This window comes from Callithrix jacchus, chromosome 2 (assembly GCF_049354715.1).
Source record: "Callithrix jacchus isolate 240 chromosome 2, calJac240_pri, whole genome shotgun sequence".
NCBI classification, from domain to species: domain Eukaryota; kingdom Metazoa; phylum Chordata; class Mammalia; order Primates; family Cebidae; genus Callithrix; species Callithrix jacchus.
In genome coordinates this window covers 43,431,990-43,449,327 of record NC_133503.1, presented here as the reverse complement: position 1 = coordinate 43,449,327, position 17,338 = coordinate 43,431,990, and the positions used below count along the sequence as shown (strand labels likewise).

The window sequence follows — 17,338 nt, the reverse complement described above, 5'->3', positions numbered from 1 at the left end:
CTACGGGGCATATGATTAGCTCTCATCAATGTAATGTAAATGAAAGAGATTCTTTACTGTTTGGTCTAGGCAGCTATAATCCATTTGCTTTCTGGTCTAGGCAGCTATAATCCATTTGCTTTCAGTTTGATCTCTCCCTCTTCTCTTATTCTGACACATGGATGACACTATATGATGTTAAATTCCTAAAGGCATTTGTTGAGGTTGACAGTGCCACATCATAAAAAAAAATCTAGGTCCCTGAAGACTGTGTGTAGCAGAGGCCTTCCCTGCCTCCTCCAGTGCACAGTATACTATGTAACATTAATAAGAAATAAATCTTTATGGTGTAAAGCCATCACACCTTTGAATCATTTGGTATGGATAGTTTTTCTTGTGGTGACTAATATACCTGGATTTAGAATCAAAAGAGGTTTCCGATCTGAGGTTTGCCATATCTGACCATAAAGTAGATGCTATGAATCTATTTCCAGATTTTATGGTGGGGATAGTATATGCTAACACTCTATATGATGAAAATACTGTGAACATAAGAAATAAAGTATCAAGAAATAATTTATATATTTTTAAAAGAATAGAAAACCAAACATGGCATGTTCTCACTCATAAGTGGGTGTTTAACAATGAGAACATATGAATACAGGAAGGGGAACATCACACACCAGGGCCTGTCGGCAAGTAGGTGGCTAGGGAGGGGATACCAGGGTGTGGGGGACTAGGGGAGGGATAGCATTAGGATAAATACTTAATGTAGATGACGAGGTGATGGATGCAGCAAACTACCATGGCACATGTATACATATGTAACAAACCTGCATGTTCTGTACATATACCACAGAACTTAGAGTATATTTAAAAACAAACAAACAAACAAAAAGTGTAAGTTCTGTAAAATGCCACTATTTATATTTTGCTGTTTAAGTTTCTTTTTTCCCAGATAGTTCTTCACTAATTTGCTCAATATTTAACATTTACTTATGTAAGTATATTCTCTGTGCCTACCACTATGCTGAATAGGAAAGACAATTCCAATCTTTACTGTCAGTGAGTGGAGAAAACAACAATGAAATAATTTATCATGGTGTGAAAAGTACCCTCCTAAGGGAGTCTACAGAGTAATGGCAATGAAAAGTAGGGGAAACTAACCAATATTTGGGTTATTAGGGGTGTTTTTCCACAGGAAGAGACTTTCAGTTTTGAGAAGGAATTTATCTACTTTTTCTCCAGGTTTTCAAATCGATGATTCTTTGTATTTCTGTGGTATCCTTAGTAACATCTTCTTTTTTCTTTTCTTTCCAATTTTATTTATTTAGTTCTTCTCTATATTTTATTCTTAGTTTGTCTAGCTAATGGTTCATTTTGATTATCTGTTCAAAAAACCAGGTTTGTGTTGTTGATCTTTTTTATTGTCAAGTTAAAAGCTGACAGAGACAAGGAAGGTCATTATATAAAGGGGTCAATTCAGCAAAAGAATACAATAATTATAAATTTACATGTACCAAACATCCAAGCACCCAGATATAGAAAGCAAATATTAGATGCAAAGGGAGAGATAGATCTCAATACACTACTAATAGGAGATTTCAACACACTACTCTGGGCATTGGACAGATTATTCAAACAGAAAATCACCAGTGAAATATCAGATTTAAATAGCACCATAGACCAAATGGACCTGACAAACATTTACAGAACGTTTCACTCAAAAGCTGCAGAATACGCATTATTTTCTTCAGTACATAGAACATTATCTATGACTAACTATATGTTGGGTCAGTCATAACATATGGTCACACAAAACAATCCTCAGGAAAATTAGAAAAGTAAAGTCATATTCAGTATGTGGTTGGAACACAATGGAACAAAACAAGACCAATAACAAGAAAAACATTAAACTATTTAAGTACCTAGAAATTGAACAACATGATCCTGAACAACCAAGGATAAAGAAAAAAGTTAAAAAAAAAACACAAAAATTGTTGAAACAAATGAAAATAAAATCACAACATTTCAAAACCTATGGTACAGAGCAAAAGCCGTATGAAGAAGCAAGTTTATTGTAAAAAAATGCCTACATCAAAAAACTAGAAAGATTTTAAATAAACAACTTAATGATGTACTCCAGGAACTAGAATAGCAACAACAAACCAAACCCAAAATTAGTAGAAGGAAATAAATACTAAAGATCAAGGCAGAAACCAACAAAATTGAGACCGACTCATTTTTAGAATAGGTGCAAAGAACATATGCTGGAGAAAAGACATTCTCTTCAATAAGTGGTGCTGGGAAAACTGCATAACCAAGGATGATTCAACATATGCAAATCAATTAATGCAGATACCACCATATTAACAGAATGAAGGATCAAAATCACATGATTATGTTAACAGATGCAGAAAAATAAATGGACAAAACACCTTTTCATAATAAAAATTCTTAGTGAACTACAGAGATAAACGGTTTCTATGTACTATTTGACCATAAAAATGAAATACTGGATCTGCGTAGTGGCAGTATCATAGCCAATGAGGTTTATCGGAGGCACGATTATTGCTAATTGAAAAAGAATGAAATCCTATCATTTGTAGCAACATGCATGGAACTGGAAGTCTTTAGGTTACATGAAATAAGGCAGGTACGGAAAGACAAATATCACCTGTTCCGAGTCATATGCAGTAGCAAATAAAATAATCTCATGGAGGTAGGGAATAGAATGAGAAGAGCTCATTCTAGAGGCTGAGAAGGATGGAGACAAAAGCAGGTTAAAGCAAAATTTGTTAATAGGGAAAAATACACTTAGAAGATTAAGTTATAGTGTTCAACAGCACACTAAGGTGGCTATAGTTAACTGTAATTGATTACATATTTAAAAATAGCTAGAAGAGAAGCTCTTGAATGTTCTTAACACAAAGAAATAACCATTATTTGAGGTGATGGATATTTTAATTATCCTGACTTGATCAATATACCTTGTATGCTTGCATCAAAATATCACATGTACCACATAAATATGTACAACTATTTTGTATCAGTAAAATATATATAATGGGAATTATCTTAAAGAAGGTAAACAAGTAAAGGGAGGTCTTCAACCACCCTATATATCTGCTTAGAAACACTCCCCTGAGTCTTTGATAGGGAGTGGAAATCGAAACAGCAAAATAGATATTTTGCTTAATTAAGGACAAACAGAAAAAATTTCAGTGGGACTGAAGCTTCAAAGATGAAACAGGTATGTAAGGAAAGAGTTCCGTAAGTCTGAAAAGAAATACTCTTATATCGTTTGCTGAATACTAAGACATAGAAGTATAAGGTTAGGTGGAAATTTTTTGTTTAGATAAATTCTGCATTTTTTGTTTCATAAAATGTTTGAGGTAATGGTGATTCGATCTCGAGTTGTGTCTTCTTGACCCAAAGTAGTAAGTTGAAAAGTATAAAATTTATTCACTTTTTTGGTTGTTTCCATGCTCAGCAAGTTTGTTTTCCCACTGAATTGGTGCTCTCCTTTGTTCTGGAAGAACAGAAGATTGGCCTCCAGAAGGATCTTGTTTCAGCAAGTGATTAGGCATGGTATGGCTCTTTTCCATTTTAAAGCCCAGTGATGATTGCTGGCAGAAGGCAAGAGTTATGCAGGCTCCACCTCAGGTGTGCAAGCACACTGCAATTAAGGAGAGCTACTCCTAGCCACCCAGGAGGAAAAGAGACTAATCAAAGTATCACATTATTTACTTCCAGTGTGAACTATAATTTCCTGCCCAAAATACTGCGATTTATTTAGTAAAAAGAGGGTATCATCAAAACCCAGACACATATTATTCACAAATTGTGGTCTAAGGGAATGTGAACAGCATAATTATTTTCCAACAGGTAAACACATTGACTGGCTTCTTCACATGTATCCTTATTGTAAGTAATTGTTCCAATTAGTGTTATCTAAATACTGTGCAAAGGCTCCAGTAAAGATGCAATTTAAAGCAATGTAAGCAAGATGACTTTTTTATACTCAGTGAGACAAATCCAAGTCAGTCAGGGAAGGGGCACATGGCAGAGCAATAGAGATGCAGGTGGCAAACCAATATGAAAATTCTATCACCAAATTAGGTCAATAAATAATTTGTAATTAGTTAAATGGGTGTAATTTACTGTAGGCAAATGGGTATAATTATTACCATCATTGATACTTTATATTGAGCAACAAGGATCAATTACACAAGATCACTAGTTAATTTTGTTTGAAATAAATCCCAAGATGTGAGATTTCCTTGATTGTATAGTGTAGAAAATAATTATGTAGAAATGACCACAGTGTGTCCTTAATATTCACATTGTGTTACATTTTCCAAATGACATTTAATGTCTAGTGCATCATTCTAGCTTCATAATAACAGTGTAATATTATTTAAGAGCTTATGCTCTGAAGTTAGACTGCCTTGAGTTCAAATGCTGACTCTGAACATTAACCTCTCTAAGCCTCAATTTTCTCAGCTATAAAGTTTGAGCTAATAATAAGATTTACTTCTTAAGGATGTTGAAGATGAAAATCAATGAAGGACATGCAGATAGTTTAAATAACTAGAAAAAGATACTGACTCTGGTTGCTGATGCAATCAGAAAACAAAACACATAGGATCTAGAATTCACTCTATCAACTATGCATACTGCATCTCCTATCCCAGGAGTTTGTAAGTATTTAGCAAAACTATGCAAATGAGCCACTGTCTGGTGTGCAGTATTTGATGTCCAGCAGCTAAGAGGAAGAGAGAGAAGTTAGAGGAAAAGAAGATGAAAGATACCAGCTACTATTACTAGATTAGAGGATTGTTTTTACAAATTTTTGCTGTAAAGGGCCAAAGAGTAAGTATGTTAGGTTTTGTAGGATATATATCTGTTGCAATTATTCAGATCTGTTATTATAGCTAGAAAGCAATCATAGATGATACACACATGAATGGGTGTAGCTGCATCCTAGTAAGATTTTATTTATAATAACGTGAATTGGGCTGGATTTGTCTCATGCGCCATAGTTTGGCATCTAGATCAGAGAATGAGGATTTGAAAACAGTTGTTTGCGGAAGTTCAGTATTTTTTTTTTTTTTTGAGACAGAGTTTTGCTCTTGTTACCCAGGCTGGAGTGCAATGGCATGATCTCGGCTCACTGCAACCTCTGCCTCCTGGGTTCAGGCAATTCTCCTGCCTCAGCCTCCCAAGTAGCTGGGATTACAGGCACGTGCCACCATGCCCAGCTAATTTTTTGTATCTTTAGTAGAGACGGGGTTTCACCACTTTGACCAGGATGGTCTCGATCTCTTGACCTTGTGATCCACCCACCTTGGCCTCCCAACATGCTGGGATTACAGGCTTGAGCCACCGCGCCCGGCTGAAGTTCAATATACTTTACAACTTCTCAAAGCTGTCTCCCTCTGACCTATTTTATTACTGGGAACAATGAGGGAATGAGACTGTATAATCCCTTAATGCTGGTCTCAGAACTGGTGGTCTAAGAGTTTGTGGTATCTCAATGGATCTGAAAATGGCTGAGTGACTGTTAACCAGACAAAATATTAAAATCATTAAAATGAATTCTAAGCATGGTGGACATGGCTCAGAACATGATAAAAACTATTCATTTGACACTCATTCTCTGCTAAAATTAGAATGTTGTATTTGTTCAATGGGAGATATTATGACCTGGAAGCCTTCACACTTTACATTCACTGGCTTCTAGGTATCATTTGTAGGTAGAGTGTCCATATGTCCTTGTTTGCCTGTGAAAACTCCAGTTTATGCATGACTAACTACTAATAGCATCTTCTTTCTCTCTTCTAAAAAAATCGCAATTTTCATGAAAAAATTTGTGATTACTAATAGAACTTGAAACTCAATTCTGCAGATTTCTATTTCTCTTTGGAAGCTGCAAAACTTCTACAGAAAGGACAGAGAAGACACATCTAGAGGAATACTTCCCATCTAAGATTCCCTCTATTTTAGCAAAAATATATTGAGTATCTAATGTATATCATGTACTGTGAAAGACACAGAATAAAATACGTTCTCAGATGTTTTCATTTTAGTTTTGAAGACAGATTGTGAAGGTTTACATAATCTAACTCTTCATGTGAAATCTGTCTGTTTCACATATTTTCTCCATTATTTATGTATTTCACGAGTCAAAGCCACACAAGAGCAAATGCAGCGTACACCCTTTTACCACTGTCACTAGCATCTGTTCATGCTTGCTCTGTACTATTTGAGGCCTAAGTAAATACTCTGAAATAAATTTTAGCCTTAGTCAAAAGTTTCCTCATTAAGCATTGATTTCTGTTATTCCTATATTGCACCAAGAAAAGGAAGGGAATTATTGTACGGAATTTGAAAGACTTGTATGAGTAGCTGTAAATACTTCTCTTCATACTCTATATTTACTGTTTACTGAGAGCTTACTGCATTCCAGGTTCCAGATTAAACTCTGATATACTGTATAACTCTTAATCCTCACAATTGCCCTATGAGGTAGGAGCTATTATTTTTCTCTATTTTAAGAATAATAAAGTTAAAGCTCAAAGCGTTTAGAAAATTTATATGATGTAACATAGCTAGTGAGTGGTTGAGAAGGGAATTCATCTCCCATTTGATTCCTATGAAGATTGAAAATATTATGTTAGGCATAGTACAATTTATAAAAACTTAATGATAACATTGACTAAACTCCTCGATTTAATGCTACTAGTATCACTTCTACAAATATTGCATGGATTATATTTATCCTAAAAGTGATTTGTTGTTTATCTAAAATTCAAATGTAACTAGGTATGATGTATCTTTATTTGCTAAATCTGGCAACACTATCTGTTACTCATTCTGTGTAGGATATTAAACTAGAAAAACATGAAGAAGCCCAGCACAGTTTCCAACTCTGTTATTCTACATCACCTCGCAGATTTCATGGTTATAGGTATATCTGGACAAAGAACATGTTCCCAGTGCCGTTCCAAAAAAAGACAATGAATGCATTGTTTTTATTCAACTCTCATGGTGTAGATTATTTTGTCAATCAGAAATTGAGTACCCAAATGTCCCTCAAGCAATGTATCAAGTGTTGTTTCCCCCCTGCTCAAGTATACCTGAGTACAATCCCTCTAGATTTCCTTTTGTGGGGAATGAGATGCAGGAGAGTTTAGTTTTCAAAATGAGTCACATGTAAATTACAGCTATAGCCACAAGCAGGTAGGAAGGGTACCATCAAGGAGCCTAATATATGCTGCTACTGTGAAGCCTACAAAGAAAGCCTAATTCCTAACTCAAAAATCCTGCCATCTTCTTCCAGAGAAATTAAAATAATTGCATACAAAACTTCCTACATAGAGAATGTTTGCCATGTTTTTGGACCCTAGGCTTTTAATTCCAACTTTCTAAAAGTACACCAAATTTCCTTTGTAAAATTGCCCTTCATTTTAAACCAGGTTTGTTTAAATCAATGATGGTAAAACTCCTGACATCATTCCAGCTAAATCATTTGCTCAAGGAAAGACTTATGCTACAATCTGAACCAATGAGATGGAAAGAGACATATATTTCCAGAGAGAAAAGCATCTACTTTATTCTATGAAAGCAATAATAAATGTTTCCTCTTGAAACGTTTCCTTCAAGATTCACCAAAGTATCTAGATGCTTTTCCTCATGAGCCATAAATCATGTTTGCAGGTGAAGCCAGTTTCATATGGATTATACTTTGTTACTTGCAATACAAAGAAACTTAAAATTGACAGATATACCTGTTTCTATTTATATGTATTTCAGAGTGCACCCACCCTAGAAAAAAATGTGAAGAGGCTTATCAAAATGTACTAAATACAAAAATGGAACACAGATTAGACTGTGTGATAAAGAAAAGTGTGTGGGGGTGGAGAGGGAGACATTCGCATATAAACTGAAGCCAGGAATTAGGCTCAGATTAAAGTGCTCTCTGTGAAGTTTTTAATTTTTCCATAAGTAGCCCAGATATTTGTTATAAACTTCCTAGCATGCAACACAAAGGAATAGCTTGTTTATTTATCCAATTTGATATCCTTAAGCTAAATGCTGAAAAATTGCTCCAGAGAATCACAAGTTGTAAATATCTAAAAGTGGAAGTTAGTAGAAGGGAAAATGATCTCTTCTGATGGAGGACTTATGAAAAGTTATCCCTAGAAGATCAGACTTGAGCTGAGCCATGAGAGATGGGATAGGGTGTGTACGGAGGAAAGCAAGGAGCATTTCAGGATGGGGAAACAACACGAGAAAGTTCATATCTGGGGTGAAGTTGCATAGAGGATGGTGAGGTTAGCATGAGTAAAGTTTGGAGACAAGAACAGCTATTTTAGAACACAGGCTCAACTACAAAGCAGTGTAAAAAAAGAAATCCCACAAAACCACCAATACACACACACACTCTACTACTCTTAAGACTAGATGTCATCTAAAAGTTAACAACTAAGACTAAAATTGCTTAGAATGTTTAAATTGCTTAGAATTTTGACTGAGCATGGTGGCTCATGCCTGTAATGCCAGCACTTTGGGAGGCCAAGGTGGGTGGATGACAAGGTCAAGAGATAGAGACCATCCTGGCCAACATGGTGAAACCCCGTCTTTACCAAAAATACACAAATTAGCCAGGCATGGTGGTGCATAACTGTAGTAGTCTCAGCTACTCGGGGGGCTGAGGCAGGAGAATCACTTGAACCCAGAAGGTGGAGGTTGCAGTGAGCTGAGATCGCACCACTGCACTCCAGCCTGGCAACAAAACAAGACTCTGTCTTAAAACAAACAAACAAACAAATTGACAAATTGCTTAGACTCTTGAAATATATTTACGTCTACAATTTTTATTTGATTAAAATAGAAACAGTCCACAACAAATCTTGATGAAAAATAAAGCAGAATAAACACACTCCCCTGCAAAAAAATAACATATTGAGCTTAACTCTCCTGCTGTGTCAATTAGTCCTTAGGAGTAATTTAGGCAAGTTTTACTCCTTAACCCAGAGATCTAAATATTTAATAAAATAATTCTTATTTGCATCTCATCAAAATTATACATCAGAAGCTTCAATGTTGTTTTCTTAATCTTGTAGGATACAGAGTGGAGAATAATAATGGAATTATATGTTCAGAGGTAACAAATTCCCACAGTCATCATTCTAACTGAAGTGCTTTATTAACTGGCCCTGTCACATACCTAAATTATAATACTCTTAAGTTACTCAGAAATCATGACTTGAGGTCGGGATTCAAGATGGCGTGGTAAGAACAACTCAGGATTGCAGCTCTCAGTGAACACACAGAGGGTGAGTCAAAGCTGCATTTCCAGACGGGTCTTTGTTGCCCACAGAATGGGGAAATTCCCAGGTGTAGGAGAGACACGGGACTCCAGTGCAGCTGTTTTGGCTGGTGTGGCCACTTCAGCCAGCGCCACAGCACAGCGGCACTCCACAACACTCCACACAAAACACACTGGTCCGGTTGCCCTGTTAAACTGGCAATCTGGGATTTGGGAGGGCAGATTAGCATATCCATCTGATTAAATGGGACTTGGACAGTGAGCCAAACCAGGAGATTCCTGGGAAGCGGCGTTTGAGCCAGCGCAGTGGGTCACTGCATGGGAAATCACACAGATCCCAGTGCCCTAACAGCAGGTGACTGAAACACCTGGGAGAGAGCCAACCGTTCAACTTAAAAAAAGGCACTCTGAGGCAGGGAGTCAGGTGAGCAGGCTCGGTGGGTTTCACCCCCACAGGGACAAACAAAATGGTGATTCGAAATGCTCCAGGTGGAGAGTTTCACTGTGGGCACAGCTGAACCCAGGACAGTGCAGCTCGGTGGGGGAAGGGCATCCGCCATTACTGAGGCAATCCGCCCCTACTGATGTACACTCCCATTGCTCACGCAGCCTGCCGTTGCTGAGGCAACCTGCCAAAACAGAGAGACTCCACAGCAGGGCGGAGCCCGTGGCAGCAGGGTGGAGACCATGACTGCAGGGCAGAGCCAGCAGCAACAGGGCGGATCCTACGCCAGCAGGGCAGAGCCTTGGCAGGTAAATAGTGACTAGACTGCCTCCTAAATGGGCAGGATAGTGCAACGGACACTTATAAAGAAAGCCCTAACTCCCTGAGACAGAGCATCTGAGGAAAAAAAGGGGTTTTATGAGTTCTGCTGCAGCAGACTTAAACGTAGCAGCCTAACAGCCCTGAATGAACAACGGAGCTCACAGCTCAGCACTTGAGCTCCTACCTGAATGAACAACGGAGCTCACAGCTCAGCACTTGAGCTCCTATAAAGTACAGACCATCTCCTCAAGCAGCCCCCTGACCCCTGTATATCCAAAAAGTCACCTCAAAAGGACTGATCAGACTGACATTTGGCAGGCATCATTCTGGGACAAAGACAGCAGAAGAAGAAACTGGTAGCATCCCTCACTGTTCTGCAGCTGCTACAGGTGTGCCCCAGACAAGCAGGGCCTGAAGTGGACCTCAGGTGTCGTACAGTGGAGGGGCTAGACTGGTAGAAGGAAAACTAAGTAACAGAAATACTTCATCATCAACAATCTGGGCGTCCACTCAGAGACCCAATCGAAAAGTCAGCAACTACTCAGACGACAGGTGGATAAATCCACAAAGATGGGAAGAAACCAGCGCAAAAAAGGAGAAAAACACCTGAAACCAGAATACCTCACCTCCTACAAAGGACCAAACCTCCTCACCAGCCAGGGAACAAAGCTGGACAGGGAATGACTGTGATGAAATGACGGAATTAGACTTCAGAAGGTGGGTAATGAGAAACTTCTGTGAGCTAAAAGAACATGTTCTAAATCAATGCAAAGAAACTAAGAACCCTGAAAAAAGATTTGAAAAAAGATTCAAGGAAATGCTAACAAGAATGGATAACTTAGAGAAGAACATGAGTGAATTGAAGGAGCTGAAAAACACAACACAAGAACTTTGCAAAGCACACACAAGTTTCAACAGCCGAATTGACCAAGCAGAAGAAAGAATACCAGAAGCCGAAGATCAACTCAATAAAATTAAATAAGAAACCAAGATTAGAGAAAAAAGCGCAAAAAGGAATGAACAAAGTATCCAAGAAATGTGCGACTATAGGAAGAGACCTAACCTACGTTTGATAGGTGTACCAGAATGTGACGAAGAGAATGAATCCAAGCTGGAAAATACTTTTCAGGATATTATCCAGAAAAATTTCCCCAACCTAGCAAAGCAGGCCAATATTCAAGTCCAGGAAATACAGAGAACACCACAAAGTTATTCCACAGGAAGAGCAACCTCAAGGCACATAATCGTCAGATTCACCAGGGTTGAAATGAAGGAGAAAATACTAAGGGTACCCAGAGAGAAAGGTCGGGTCACCCACAAAGGAAAGCCCATCAGACTCACAGCAGATCACTCGGCAGAAACTCTACAAGCCAGAAGAGAGTGGGGGCCAATATTCAACATCCTTAAAGAAAAGAACTTTCAACCCAGAATTTCATATCCAGCCAAACTGAGCTTCATAAGTGAAGGAAAAATAAAATTCTTTGTGAACAAGCAAGTACTCAGAAATTTTGCCACCACCAGGCCTGCTTTACAAGAGCTCCTGAAAGAGGCACTACACATAGAAAGAAACAACCACTAAATGCTGAAGAACATCATTCCAAAAACACACTAAATGCTGAAGAACATCAATAAAATGAAGAATCTACATCAACTAATGGGCAAAACAGACAGCTAGCATCAAAATGGCAGTTTCAAATTTATGCATAAAAATATTAATTGTTATGGGCTAAATGCACCAATCAAAAGACACAGAATGGCAAATTGGATAAAAAACCAAAACCCATCAGTGTGTTGTATCCAGGAAACCCATCTCACATGCAAGGATACACAAAGGCTCAAAATAAAGGGATGGAGGAGGATTTACCAAGCAAATGAAGAGCAAAAAAAAGCAGGAGTTGCAATTCTCATCTCTGATAAAATAGACTTTAAAGCAACAAAGATCAAAAGAGACAAAGAAGGTCATTACATAATGGTAAAAGGATTGATACAACAAGAAGAGCTAAAGATGCTAAATATATATGGACCCAATACAGGAGCACCCAGATATATAAGGCAAGTTCTTAATGATTTACAAAGAGACTTAGACTCCCACACAATAATAGTGGGAGACTTTAACACTCCACTGTCAATATTAGACAGATCAAACAGACAGAAAATTAAAAAGGTTATCCAGGGCTTGAACTAAGACCTGGAACGAGCAAACCTGATAGACATTTACAGAACTCTCCACCCCAAATCCACAGAATATACATTCTTCTCAGCACCACATCACACCTACTCTAAAATTGACCACATAATTGGAAGGAAAGCACTGCTCAGCAAATGCAAAACAACTGAAATCATAACAAACAGTCTCTCAGACCATAGTGAAATCATTCAGAAACTAACCAAGAACCACACAGCTTCATGGAAACTGAACAACTGGCTCTTGAATGTTGACTGCATAAACAATGAAATGAAGGCAGAAATAAAGAAGTTCTTTGAAACCAACGAGAACAAAGACACAACATGCCAGAATCTCTGGGACACATTTAAAGCAGTCTCTAGAGGAAAATATATAGCAATAAGTGCCCATATGAGAAGAGTAGAGAGATGCAAAATTAACACCCTATTGTCAAAATTGAAAGAGCTAGAGGAGCAAGATCGAAATAACTCAAAACCTAGCAGAAGACAAGAAATAACTAAGATCAGAGCTGAACTGAAGGAGATAGAGACACGAAAATCTCTTCAAGAAATCAATAAATCCAAGAGCTGGTTTTTTGAAAAGATCAACAAAATAGACAGACCACTAGCCAGACTGATAAAAAAGAAAAGAGAGAACAACCAAATAGATGCAATAAAAAATGATAAAGGGGAAATCACCACAGATTCCACAGAAATTCAAACCATCATCAGAGAATATTACAAACAACTCTATGCACATAAAATAGTAAACCTGGAAGAAATGGATAAATTCCTGGACTCCTGTGTCCTCCCAAACCTAAACCAGGAGGAAGCTGAAACTATGAATAGACCAATAACAAGGTCTGAAGTCAAGGCAGCAATTAAGAGCCTACCACACACAAAAAAAAACCCAGGTCCAGATGGGTTCACAGCCGAATTCTACCAGAAACACAAAGAGGAGCTGGTACCATTCCTTCTGAAACTATTCCAAATAATCCAAAAAGAGGGAATCCTTCCCAAATCATTTTACGAGACCAATATCATCCTGTTACCAAAACACGGCAAAGACCCAACAAAAAAAGAAAACTTCAGGCCAATATCCATGATGAACATAGATGCAAAAATCTTCAATAAAATACTGGCAAGCCAATTGCAACAGTACATCAAAAAACTTATCCATCATGATCAAGTAGAATTCATCCCGGGGATTCAAGGCTGATTCAACATATGGAAGTCTATAAACGTAATTCGCCACATAAACAGAACCAAAAACAAAAACCACATGATTATCTCAATTGATGCAGAGAAGGCATTTGACAAAATTCAACAGCCCTTTATGGTAAAAACCCTTAATAAACTCGGTATCAATGGAACGTATCTCAAAGTAATAAAAGCTATTTATGACAAACCAACAGCCAATATCATACTGAATGGGCAAAAACTGGAAGCATAAATCTGGCACTAGACAAGGATGCCCTCTTTCACCACTCCTATTCAATATAGTACTGGAAGTTCTAGCCAGAGCAATCAGGCAAGAAAAAGAAATTAAGAGTATTCAAATAGGAAAGGTGGAAGCCAAATTGTCTCTATTTGCAGACAACATGATTGTATATCTAGAAGACCCCATCATCTCAGCCCAAAAACTCCTGAAACTGATAGACAACTTCAGCAAAGTCTAAGGATATAAAATCAATGTGCAAAACCCACAAGCATTCCTATACACCAATAATAGACTTAAAGAGAGCCAAATCAAGAATGAACTGCCATTCACAATTGCTACAAAGAGAATAAAATACCTAGGAATACAACTCACAAGGAATGTAAGGGACCTCTTCAAACTACTGCTCAACGAAATCAGAGAGGACACAAACAGATGGAGAAACATTCCATGTTCATGGTTAGGAAGAATTAATATCGTGAAAATGGCTATACTGTCCAAAGTAATTTACAGAATCAATGCTATCCCCATCAAGCTACCATTGACTTTCTTCACAGAACTGGAAAAAACCACCATGAACTTCATATGGAACCAAAAGAAAGCCCGCATAACCAAGTCAATTTTAAGCAAAAAGAACACAGCGGGGGCATCACATTACCGAATTTCAAACTATACTACAAGGCTACAGTAATCAAAACAGCATGGTACTGGTACCAAAACAGAGATATAGACCAATGGACCAAAACAGAGGTACTGGAGGCAACACAACATATCTACAACTATACAATCTTTGATAAACCTGACAAAAACCAGCAATGGGGAAAGGATTCCCTGTTTAATAAACGGTGTTGGGAAAACTGGCTAGCCATGTGCAGAAAGCAGAAACTGGACCCTTTCCTGACACCTTACACTAAAATTAACTCCAGATGGATTAAAGACTTAAACATCAGACCTGGCACCATAAAAACCCTAGATGAAAATCTAGGCAAAACTATCCAGGACATAGGAGTAGGCAAGGACTTCATGACCAAAACACCAAAAGCAGTGGCAACAAAAGCCAAAATAGACAAATGGGACCTAATGAAACTCCACAGCTTCTGCACAGCAAAAGAAACAGTCACTAGAGTGAATCAGCAACCAACAGAATGGGAAAAAATGTTTGCAGTTTATCCATCTGACAAAGGGCTGATATCGAGAATTTACAAAGAACTCAAACAGATTTACAGGAACAAAAGAAACAAGCCCATTCAAAAATGGGCAAAGGAAATGAACAGACACTTTACAAAAGAAGACATACATGAGGCCAACAAGCATATGAAAAAATGCTCATCAACACTGGTCCTTAGAGAGATGCAAATCAAAACCACATTGAGATACCATCTCACGCCAGTTAGAATGGCGATCATTAAAAAATCTGGAGACAACAGATGCTGGAGAGGATGTGGAGAAATAGGAACACTTTTACACTGTTGGTGGGAGTGTAAATTAGTTCAACCATTGTGGAAGACAGTGTGGTGAACCTTCAAGGCCTTAGAAATAGAAATTCCATTTGACCCAGCAATCCCATTACTGGGTATATATCCAAAGGACAATAAATCGTTCTACTATAAGGACACATGCACACGAATGTTCATTGCAGCACTGTTTACAATAGCAAAGACCTGGAATCAACCGAAATGCTCATTGATCATAGACTGGATTGGGAAAATGTGGCACATATACACCATGGAATATTATGCAGCAATCAGAGATGATGGGTTCGTGTCATTTGTAGGGACATGGATGAATCTGGAGAACATCATTCTCAGCAAACTGACACAAGAACAGAAAATGAAATACCACATATTCTTACTCATAGGTGGGTGATGAAAAATGAGAACATATGGACACAGGGAAGTGAGTACTAAACATTGGGGTCTATTGGGGGGAATAGGGGAGGGACAGGGGAGGAGCAGGGAGCTGGGGAGGGATAGCCTCGGGAGAAATTCCAAATGTGGGTAAAGGGGAGGAAGGCAGCAAAACAAACTGCTGTGTGTGTACCTAAGCAACTGTCTTGCATGTTCTGCACATGTACCCCAAAACCTAAAATGCAATAAATAAAATAAAATAAAATAATAAATAAATAAAAATTGAAAAAGAAATCATGACTTATCAGTGGATAGTAACATATATACACTAAACACTTGTGAATTTCAATTATATTTTGACATGATTGTCGCACTAACTCTATGACCTTGAACAAGTGAATTAACTTTCCTGAAACTCAGGTCTCGACTTTGCAAAATAGGTTCTATAATAACTTCCTACCAGAATTTTATGAGAATTAAGTGAGATAATATATATTAAGTGCCTAGCAGGAGTAACTGTTATTTGAGCAATTACTATGGGCCAATGTATGAAGCAAGTTAAATGGATTATGTTAATTCTCATTAAAACCCTAAACAGGTTTTTCTCTCTTTATAAACGAGTAAACTCAAACCCAGAGAGGTTTATCAATTTACCTAATGTCACTTTTTTTAAAGAATCACACATATTACCTCTCTAAGAGATTACTAAAGTGATACCACTCAAATGTCCAATTAATAAAACTTATTTTATTGCTATTTCTAAAGAACCAAATACAATTTTACATATAACAATATTATTGTTTCTTAAAGAACTGTTTGAGATGGATGAGGTCATAGATTATTATAATATCTGTTCTATAGATGTGCATTAGGAAGTGACAGTGATATTTAATAAATTAACTCAATGGTTTATTATGGAATAAATTATCTTTAATAATTACCTGGTTCAACGGTTTCCAAACTCTAGTATTACTGAGAATCACCTGGGGAACTTGTTAAACATACAGACTACTTAGCCTAACCCTTAGGGATTAGACATTGAAGGGAGGACTAGAAATTTTCATTTTAATAGGCCCTATGGGAAATATTGATATAAGTTGTCCATAAGCCGAGTTTTATAAAAAACTGATCTGGAAATCAGTAACTAATTGAAGTCAGGGACTACACATAGATAACAAAAGGACTTACTGAAAAGAAAAAAAAAGTCAAAGGCGAAATAAAGGGATAGAGTGGCTACTTATTGTTTTCAGCTGTCAACAACCAAAATTTTTCTAGTGGGCATTCCTCCTTCCTCCTCTCTCTGTCCATGGCTTTGTGTAGCACCCCCAACCCACCTCCAGAGTAGATCATGTGATTTAGGTCTAAGCCAATCAGCACATCAGATTAGTATTGCATGCCATGATTGGTTCAAGCTGGCCAAAGCAGATCCAATCAGAGTAAATCACAGAACTAATAGAACCACCAGTAAAGAGGGTCTGGTCTTTCTTCCTGATGCAAGTGGGAATGATGAGGAGATGGAAAGTTATTACAGACATCTTGCCACTTCTCAGAAGCTGAGGTAAAGCAAAAATCATAACATCACTTTGTACCACATAAATACATACTGTAAAATGATTATCTTTCAATACATAATAAAAACATATTTTTTGAATGATAACATTCAGAATTCAAGCCCTAAGATATTGTTTGAATTCTGAAGCCATTCATGCCTGATGTCACAATCTACCTCTGGATTTCTGAGTCTTGTGAGATAGTAAACTCACATTTCAATTTGAGTCAGTTTCACTTGCAACCCATAGAGCTCTGAT

At 37.5% G+C, this 17,338-nt stretch overlaps 1 long non-coding RNA gene and 1 other non-coding gene across 2 annotated transcripts in view; both read left to right on the top strand.

The window, feature by feature from the left end:
• Nucleotides 1-2,496: 2,496 nt before the first annotated feature.
• LOC118151760 (U4 spliceosomal RNA) lies at nucleotides 2,497-2,632 on the top strand. The gene has a single exon (XR_004740173.3). It is a non-coding gene; the product is annotated as a U4 spliceosomal RNA (small nuclear RNA).
• A 14,390-nt stretch (nucleotides 2,633-17,022) lies between these two features.
• LOC118150315 (uncharacterized) overlaps nucleotides 17,023-17,338 on the top strand; it is a 45,790-nt gene continuing 45,474 nt past the window's right edge. The window contains exon 1 of the long non-coding RNA XR_004738427.3: nucleotides 17,023-17,088. This is a non-coding gene — a long non-coding RNA (uncharacterized LOC118150315). The remainder of the gene's footprint in view (nucleotides 17,089-17,338) is intronic.